The following is a 9,669-nucleotide window of genomic DNA, read 5'->3' as shown; positions in this document are numbered from 1 at the left end:
GAAGGAAGGAAGGAAGGAAGGAAGGAAGGAAGGAAGGAAGGAAGGAAAGAAGGGAAAGAAGAAGGGAAAGAAGGAAAGAAAAAAGTTACTTATCACCTTGAAAGTTAGAAATACATTAACATTTACATTTCAAGTGAAAGTAACTGAGTTAAAAGATGTGATAATATTTTTAACATTAGCTACTAGTTACAATATTTTGAAACTCATGCAAGTTTGCTTTGAAAACACAAAGGATTCTCATGTATTAACCCATTAACACACATAAGTCCACTTCAAATTTTTTTTTTAATTCTGTCTAGATAATCTATTTTCTACTATTCAGGATCATCAGTGTGGAATGTTAGAGAGCCAGAGAACTAGAATTCAGAATTAGAGTTAGAATTTTGTCACATCTAGTAGGCATAATCCAGTGTAATCCAGTTTCACTCCAAATTCATTTCAATTTTGTCCTCTACTTTCTTGCAGTACTTTGGTCCATGCATTTCAGGAAGGTGGGTTTTTTACAAATCATCAGGAGGGAGAAAAAGCCTGGAGGACCAAGAGAACAAAATCTCCTCTATCCTAGAAAAACTACCTCTTTCTCTTTTTCTTTCTTGTCCTTGTCTTCTCCTGGCCCAGTGATCCCTTCTAAATTTCCTAAAAGTCTGGCTGAGGTCTAGACAGAATTTCAAAACACATACACACAATGACAGCCAGTGAGGTGGGAATCTCCACACTTTAAACCTTACAAGAATCATTTATAATAAGAATAGATACTTACAGATTTGAGTGAAAGTTTGTTGTTAAACTGTTGAGTCATTTCTAAAAGTCAAACTTTATTTCTTCTTACTTCTACATCACTGAATTAATTTAATCTACCTGAGACCAGAACTCATGAAGATTCGAGGTCTATAGTCTCATACCACCTACTGCTCCCCCAGTTTGACATTTATTTATTTATTTATTTATTTATTTATTTTTTTTTTTGAGACGGAGTCTTGCTCTGTCGCCCGAGCTGGAGTGCCGTGGCCAGATCTCAGCTCACTGCAAGCTCCGCCTCCCGGGTTTACGCCATTCTCCTGCCTCAGCCTCCGGAGTAGCTGGGACTACAGGCGCCCGCCACCTCGCCCGGCTAGTTTTTTGTATTTTTAGTAGAGACGGGGTTTCACCGTGTTAGCCAGGATGGTCTCGATCTCCTGACCTCGTGATCCGCCCGTCTCGGCCTCCCAAAGTGCTGGGATTACAGGCTTGAGCCACCGCGCCCGGCCTCCCCCAGTTTGACATTTATAAGGTTCAGCTGCTCCACCCTGCTCCAGTCTCAGTTAAAATGAAAGGTTCGTCATAGGGGCTAGAACACATCTGTAGTATGAAAATATTTGGGCAAAATTTGTATTGTGTATCTCTTACATATGGATTAGTTTGTTTGCCTAATTGAAGAAGTCTAAGGCCTGGAATCATTAAATATACTGAACCAGTCACTTACTAGAGACCCGTGCATCTTTCATAAACTCACTCCTGCTCCTTCCCAGGCAAAATGTGCTTCCAGAGCACATTGTTCAGGCTCAAGTATCACATTTGTAAGTACAAATTCTGATGATTTCTTTGCATGTCTCTCTTCCCCCATCATACTATGAACTCCTCAAGGTCCTGTCTTTATCCTCTTGGTAGCTACCACCCACCCTCCTGTCTCTCTAAGCCTTCATGGTGACTGAGAGGAAACAGGTGCTCAATATGTATTTCTTAAATATATACACAAACAAACGAAGAAAGGACCTTTGGTTGCCCTTCCTGTGATTTAATGCCTGTTCTTAAGACAAACTTGGGCATATGTTATTTCGCAACTATAGCTGGCGAGGCCTCTGTATCCATGGGTTGTGCATGCAGATTCAACCAACCTCAGAGCAAAAATATGAAAACAAAATAAAATGAAAACAAAAATACAACAAAATAATCAAATAAAAAACAACACAGCATAACATCTATTTATATAGCATTTCCATGTAAGTAATCCAGAGATTATTTAAAAAAAAAAAACGTGGGAGGATGTGTGTAGGCTATACATAAGTAATATGCCATTTTATGAGTGACTTGGATCCTGAAATTTTAAAGTCACCAAGGGCCCTGGAGCCAATTTTCCACAGATACCAAGAGATGACTATATCCTTTCTCAGAAAGTGGGCAGGCACTGTGAGATAGAAATTTCTTCCTCAGTCTGATTTTGTCTAATCTTTTTACTATGCCATGAAGGCAAAGCTATAAGCTTCTCATTTGCTGAAGGCAAGCCTGCTTTTTGACTGCATTTTGCAGCCTGCCCTCTGCTCTTCAATTACTCTCATCACACAAAAACACAACATCATACTTCGGTATGGTTACATCACTGCAAGAGAATCCACATTTTTCCAGTCTACTAAAAATGACATTTATTATTTTTTGATTCTATTCAAGATGAATATGCTTTGAAGGTCTACTATGTTGCTCTCGGGACTCAGAAAAATAAAATGACATCTCAATGGTTGTTTGTTGCAATTAGATACCTTCCAAGACTTTAAAAGAATTAAATGAAGACCAACTTTTCTTTAGAATTCTGGCTGATATATCTTAAATAAAGTTTCCTATTGCAGCCATGATTTTGTGGTAGGATTAAAATGATCAAACTAGATAGTCTGAATTTCAGAAATCAATCACTCCTGCTTGTGCAAGAATTCCAAGGAAGGAAAAATGCTGCAGAGGTCAGAGGGCTCATGGTAAGAGAGAAAAGTCCACAGACCCAGTTTCAAAGATCCACCCCCACTATAAGTGTGATATTCAGCAACAAGACACCTGCATCTGGAAAAGAAAGAGGCTTTTAGAGAGTCAGCTGAAAAAGAGTAGCAAAGCCCCAAAATGAAATTGCCTTTGCACCTTTAAGTCTTAAGTAGTAACTGAGAGTTTGTAAGTGTCATTGACAACATTGAGTGGAGGGATATTATGAAGTTGCATTTTTCAATTTTCTCCAGTTGCAAAAGAAAATGTAACAGTGGAATCATAAGTCAGGGCTACAGTACTGCCAACAGAGTATGAAAGCAATCTAAGGGGTTTTGCTTCTGTGCATGACCCAGCAATTCCAATAGTGAGAAGTTAGAATGGCAAATTTCCTAACAGCTGAAGCCTCTGTCAGAGTAAAGGCAACACCTGACTGATGCATTATCTTCCTACTGAGGCTCTGCATTTAAGAAAAAATTTCAAGTATTCACTCAGGTAAGTGAGTCTCTCAGACTGAGAGAGAGGCATACATCTGGGGACTTTTAACTCCAGAAATATTTTTAAAAGTAAAAAACACTTTTAGAGGTTTAAGAGAGGTGGGCTACCTGAGCTCTGTTTCCTACCAGCACAACAACGTCACCAGATCTTCTGCAATATTAAGATGAAAATATATTAAGACAAAAGATATTATCTGAGAGGCATTGGAAGAATCACAGACTCCATCAATTGGTGGCTAGTAATGTTAAATTTACCACCACCACCACCACCACCAACAGAAACAAACACAGTTTCACAGACCTCTCTAACTCGGGTTGGTGTATTATTCTCTGACTACTTAAATGCTAATACATTCACCTTTTAAAATCTCTCCTGTAAAGTTCATCTGTAATAGAAGAAATAAATGTAACACGGTGAGCCTTCAGCATTCATGGTAAACGCTAAGGGTTGATACTGATTGGAAACTTACCAAACATTATGGGAAGAGTCTCTTGATGAAATAAAATTTGAGCTTTTAATTCAATTAAATTTAGCTTGTAAATTAAGAATAATTGGGACTTGCTTTAAGGTTTTTAGGTGGAACTTCAGGTCATGTTTCTGCTGATTTAACAAATGACATAGAAGCTCTTATTTTTCAAATACGTTTTCCCTCCTGGGTCTCTAGCTCTTTAAGGCTTAACTGTTTAAAATGACCTAATCTTCCTACTTGCAGACAGAGACCTAGCTCTAATAATATGATTAATTAGTTTCTCTATCAGATAATAACATGAAAAATATTAGATTCAGGGAATAAACTCCAAAGTCTAATAATTTAAAGATATAATCAGATATATACTATATAAAATCCTGTCATTAGATGTACCTCTCATTTTAAAACATAATAAAACTTGTAGTTTAAAAACCTAAAATCAGCCCTAGGAAACATGTTAGAAGCTTGGAAGTTGCTGCCACAAGTCAAAGTGAAACTGCCTTTGCAAAAAATCTTAAGTGGGGAAATTATGTCAGTGAAACAGATCAGACCTAACTGACCCCATCTTCCTTCTAACCTTGAAACTGTCTTTGTTCATTCCGGGGTGTAGGCCGAACTAGCCTTGGGAAGGAATTTGCAGTTTAAACTCTGAAATAAAATGGGTAACAGTCCTTTCCTGAAAAATCCTTTCTTGCCTGGGGACCAGTCTGCCTTTGTAGGACTAACAAATTAGCTACAAGATTAGAAATGACGGTTTAGGGGCCATGCAGCCTCTGACTGCAAGAGTCTGAACCTCCCCAAAATCGCTCCTGGGAATAACATCACTATAGTAAAGTCTAAGATCAGTGTTTGAGCTATTTACAGACCCTGCATTCTGATGTAGCATATGACACCACCCAGACTCATAATACAGCTCAACCAGTTCTGCAATCCCACCCAGGAATGTAAGCCAGCAAGAACTCACTTCGACCTCCTATGAGTTTACCTTCAACGCAACCAACCAGTACTCCCAACAAACTACCCTTAAAAACTCTGATCGGGGAGACTGATTTGAGTAATAATAAAACTCCGATCTCCTGCATAGCCGACTCTGCTTGAATTACTCTTCCTCCATTGCTGTTCCACTGTCCTGATAAGCCGGCCCTGTCCAGGCAGTAGGCAAGGTGAACCCTTGATTACAGAAGGATGAAGAAACTGAAGAATCAACAACTCTTAGATCGATCAGAGAAGCGAGGTCACAGGGCAAACCACTGCCTTCAAAATTGGATAAGTCAAGAGGTGAATTAAAAAAAAAAAAAAAAAATCACAGCTTAGTAGAACAGAAACCTCCAAGGGAATCAGTTTTGAGTAGGAAAACCTGAACTGCAATTGATGCATTTCTGGAGGTCAGTGTAAACAAGTCCAAAAGATAAAACTCCAGGGAGATCCAGTCCTGGAGTGGGTGGTTGAGGGGAGGAGAGATACACTTTTGAGTTTTGCCTCCGGGAGTTACACCAAGTTCTCACGGTAAATATTGGCAAAAAAATTTTAAAAATTAAAAATCCCCTCATGCTTCTGGCATGGGAAAGGGAAAGGAGGCATTTTGACATCACTGGAGAGCATTCTCGTCTTCTTCTTTTTTTTTTTTTTGAGACGGAGTCTCGCTCTGTCGCCCAGGCTGGAGTGCAGTGGCGCAATCTCGGCTCACTGCAAGCTCTGCCTCCCGGGTTTACGCCATTCTCCTGCCTCAGCCTCCCGAGTAGCTGGGACTACAGGCGCCCGCCACCTCACCCGGCTAGTTTTTTGTATTTTTTAGTAGAGACGGGGTTTCACCGTGTAGGCCAGGATGGTCTCGATCTCCTGACCTGGTGATCCACCCGTCTTGGCCTCCCAAAGTGCTGGGATTACAGGCTTGAGCCACCGTGCCCGGCCTTGTCTTCTTAATAAGATCTCTCATCAGGAGAAACTAGTTAACTAGTTAACTCCTATACTGGGAGAAAATTTTTGCCAAAGACATATCTGATAAAGGACTATTATTCAATATATACAAAGAACTCTTAAATCTCAACAATAAGAAAACAAACAATCTGATTGAAAAAATAAGCCAAAGACTTAACAGCCACCTTATCAAAGAAGATATACAGATGGCAAATAAGCATATGAAAAAACACTCCATATCGTATGTCATCAGAGAAATGCAAATTTAAAAAATTTGATGCCACTCTATACTTATTAGAATGATCAAAATCCAGAATACTGACATTAAATGCTGGGGAAAACGTGGAGCCACAGGAACTCTGATTTATTGCTGGTGCCAACACAAAATGGTACAGCCATTTTGGAAGACAGATCAGTGGTTTCTTATAAAACTAAACATACTCTTACCATATAATCCTGCAATTGAGCCCCTCGGTATTTACCCAAAGGGGATGAAAACTTATGTCATATAAAAATCTGTACTCAGGCCGGGCGCAGTGGCTCAAGCCTGTAATCCCAGCACTTTGGGAGGCCGAGATGGGCGGATCACGAGGTCAGGAGATCGAGACCATCCTAGCTAACACGGTGAAACCCCGTCTCTACTAAAAAATACAAAAAAGTAGCCAGGCGAGGTGGCGGGCGCCTGTAGTCCCAGCTACTCCAGAGGCTGAGGCAGGAGAATGGCGGGAACCCGGGAGGCGGAGCTTGCAGTGAGCTGAGATCCGGCCACTGCACTCCAGCCTGGGCAACAGAGCGAGACTCCATCTCAAAAAAAAAAAAAAAAAAAAAAAAAAAAAAAATCTGTACTCAAATGTTTATAGTAGTTTTACTGATAATTTCTAAAAATTCAAGCAACCAAGATGTCCTTCAGTAGGTGAATGGATAAAGAATGGTATATGTAGACAATAAAATATTATTAAGCACTAGAAAGAAATGGGCTTTCAAATCATACTAAGAGGTAGAGGAAACTTAAATGCATATTACTAAGTAAAAGAAACCCATCTGAAAATTCTATGTACTGCATGACTCCAACTATATGAGATTTTGGAAAACAGAAAAAAGATCAGTGTTTTCCAGGAGTTAGGGGAAGGGAAGTATGAACAGGCAAAGCACAGGGTATTTTTAAGGCAGTGAAACAACTCTATATGATACTATTATGATGGATAGATGCCATTATAAATTTGTCCAAACCCATACAATGTATAACACTAAGTGTGAATGCTAATGTAAAACTATGGACTTTGATAGTGATATCTCAGTGTAGGTTCATCAGTTACAGCAAAGGTACCCCTTTGATGCGGATGTTTGATAACACGAGATGCTATGAATGTTTGAGGGCAGGAGATATGCAGGAAATCTGTGTACCTCCCACTTAATTTTGCTACAAACCGCAAATGGTTCTAAAAACTAAAGACTATTCAAAAAACAAAAACAAAAACAAAAACCAATCATTCACGATGGCTTCTTCACTCAAAGGAAAACAGCAAAAGTGTAAAATGTTCGTGTTACATATGAATGTTAAATGCATAGGTTGTCAGAGAGACTTTCAAGTGTCATTTCTTTATGAGCCTCAGTTTCCTCATGTTTTAAATGTAGAACTTGGTTCAAAATGATCTTTAATTGTGATATAGCTCAACCTGAAGCAATTACTTACAAAAATGAATACTCAGAAACAAACCATATTAATATTTATTCCAAAGACAATAATACAGGCACTATACTTCAGACAGAAACATCTAGACCAAAGCTGATAGCATTAATGTAATACAATAGATAGAAAAGGAAATCTTGTTTGGTATTATAGCAAAAGCTTTAAGTTTTTTACTTACTTACTCATAGGCTTAAAGTTTCTTGCTTCAGCCCTTTCTTTAAGTTTCTCTTGTTATCTCTGGCTCAGAAAAGCACTTTCCCTACTCTGGTTAATCTCTCTTATCCCCTTTTATCAGAATCTTGGTCTGATGTCCAGTCCCGTTGGTCTCTTAGGACACCTAGATATCTGTGAAATTCTAAAGCTGATATTATGCTGACACAATGTTCAACAAATGTTCTCTCCTTCAGCCAAACCACATGATCACCAAATATTTGGGGAGAAACACACATGAGATAGATGCATTCAAGGAAACAATATCAAAGCATCCATTACTTAATCTTTCTCTTGCCCTGGAGATTCACACCCTGTTTGCCAACACAGGCAGCCTCTGAGCTTCAAATTGACTTACAAGTTGACAATGTGGATTTTACAGAGTCCAAGATTCAGAAATAATCACAGACAATATGTTTCACATCTCGATACCCCTTAACGTTCAAACACATAACGCACATTGCTATTTTACAATCCTATAAAACTCTTATCCATCTTTTTTGTGCCTCACACAGGTTTCATCAGCAACTCATCTCGAAGTCTTGGCCAGAGATCATAGTTATTAATCATATGCCAACTCTTTGCTCTTATCATACTTTTATTTTACACCTGCAATATTGTAATATAATTACATTTATACATGTTTGTGTCTCCTCACAGACTGGAAGAACTCCGATGATAAGACCTATGGCTGAGTCTTTGTCTAAATCCTTCATAGAACCTATTAGAGTGTCTGGCAAATAGGAGGTCCAGATAAAATATTTTTAGAGCTATTAAATGCATTAAAATGTGAATTAAGCAACAGATCCCTCTACTTAGAAGAACCTTCAAAGGCTAAGAGGTAATTTGCCTTTAATCCCTCCAGCAATGTTGTGTTATCCATCTAGCATTAACATTGAGCACCTCTATGTGTTACTAGTTCTTTTAGTGATGTAGAAAACCACAAAAATTGATTGAAAAATGGAAAATGGAGTCAGAAAAATGCAGATACACATTATGTCCCAGGATGTGAAGAATGCTCATTATAACACATGTCAACTCTCAGGTTATTCCATAAGTGTCATTCACTTCTGATCCAAGTTTAAGTAACAGTAATCCAAAATTAAGTAACCAAATTTAAGTATGAGAAAGTGACAACATGACTGTAAAATTCAAATAAGAGAATAGATCTATTAGGATGTCTAAGAAAAAAATGAGGAATTAGAGTCGTGCAAGTGAGTTGAATTATTGGGTGCTAAAATATTATAAACTCATAACAATTAAGTCAATGATGAAGAAGCCAGATTATACCAGCAGATACCTCTAAGACACTAGGTTTCCCTGAAGCAAATTCTAAAAAGTGGAATAGCAAAATACTTGATAAAGAGCACACCACACACTGAGAAAGGAATGTATATTCAATAACAATTATTGCAGTAGTTGCCTAGCTATTAATTATTATTATTGGGTTTTTTGTTTTTTTTTTTTTTTTTTTTTTTTTGGGACAAGAGTCTCCCTTTTTTGCCCAGACCAGAGTGCAGTGGTGTGATCTTGACTCACTGCAACCTCTACCTCTGGAGTAGCTGAGATTACAAGCACATGCGACCATGCCCGGCTAATTTTTTGTATTTTTAGTAGAGACAGGGTTTCACCATGTTGCCCAAGCTGGTCTTGAACACTTGAGCTCAGGCAATCCACCTGCCTTGGCCTCCCAAAGTGCTAGGATTATAGGCATGAGCTACCGTGTCCATCCAGTAATTGCCTATCAGTTTAGACACTGTCTCTGTATTATACATCAAAATAACATCCAAAGAAATTTTTCAAATTAAACCATAATAAAGTTCAAATAAAATAGAGATAAAAGTGTATTTGATTACCAGATAGGTAGTGACCATTTAAGCGAGGATGGAAATGTGCCTTCACTATCATTATCATACGTAGTATTTATTGAACATTTTCTGTGTGCTAGGTAATGTGTATAGTGATTTCTTTACATGCTGTTCTCATTGGGTTCCCAAAGCGAGAACACGATGTCGATATTCTTAGTGACTCCATTTTAGCAATGTGGAAGTTGAGGCACAGGGAATTTTAGTAACTTGTGAAAGGTTACATGGCCAGGAAGTGGAAGGATTACGGTATGAACCTGGACCGTCTGATTCTAGAAATTGCGCTTTTAAATTTTTAC

General features: G+C 38.5%; 1 long non-coding RNA gene across 2 annotated transcripts in view; it reads right to left on the bottom strand.

The window, feature by feature from the left end:
- Positions 1 to 7,613, bottom strand: part of LOC111542278 — a 17,483-nt gene extending 9,870 nt beyond the window's left edge. For both annotated transcript variants that reach the window (XR_003309910.1, XR_002731502.1), the window contains exon 1: positions 7,474 to 7,613. This is a non-coding gene — a long non-coding RNA (uncharacterized LOC111542278). The remainder of the gene's footprint in view (positions 1 to 7,473) is intronic.
- Between the last annotated feature and the right edge of the window lie 2,056 nt (positions 7,614 to 9,669).

Source organism: Piliocolobus tephrosceles, chromosome 16 (genome assembly GCF_002776525.5).
Source record: "Piliocolobus tephrosceles isolate RC106 chromosome 16, ASM277652v3, whole genome shotgun sequence".
NCBI classification, from domain to species: Eukaryota; Metazoa; Chordata; class Mammalia; order Primates; family Cercopithecidae; genus Piliocolobus; species Piliocolobus tephrosceles.
The sequence above is the reverse complement of the archived record's forward strand: the minus strand, read 5'-3'. Positions and strand labels throughout refer to the sequence as shown.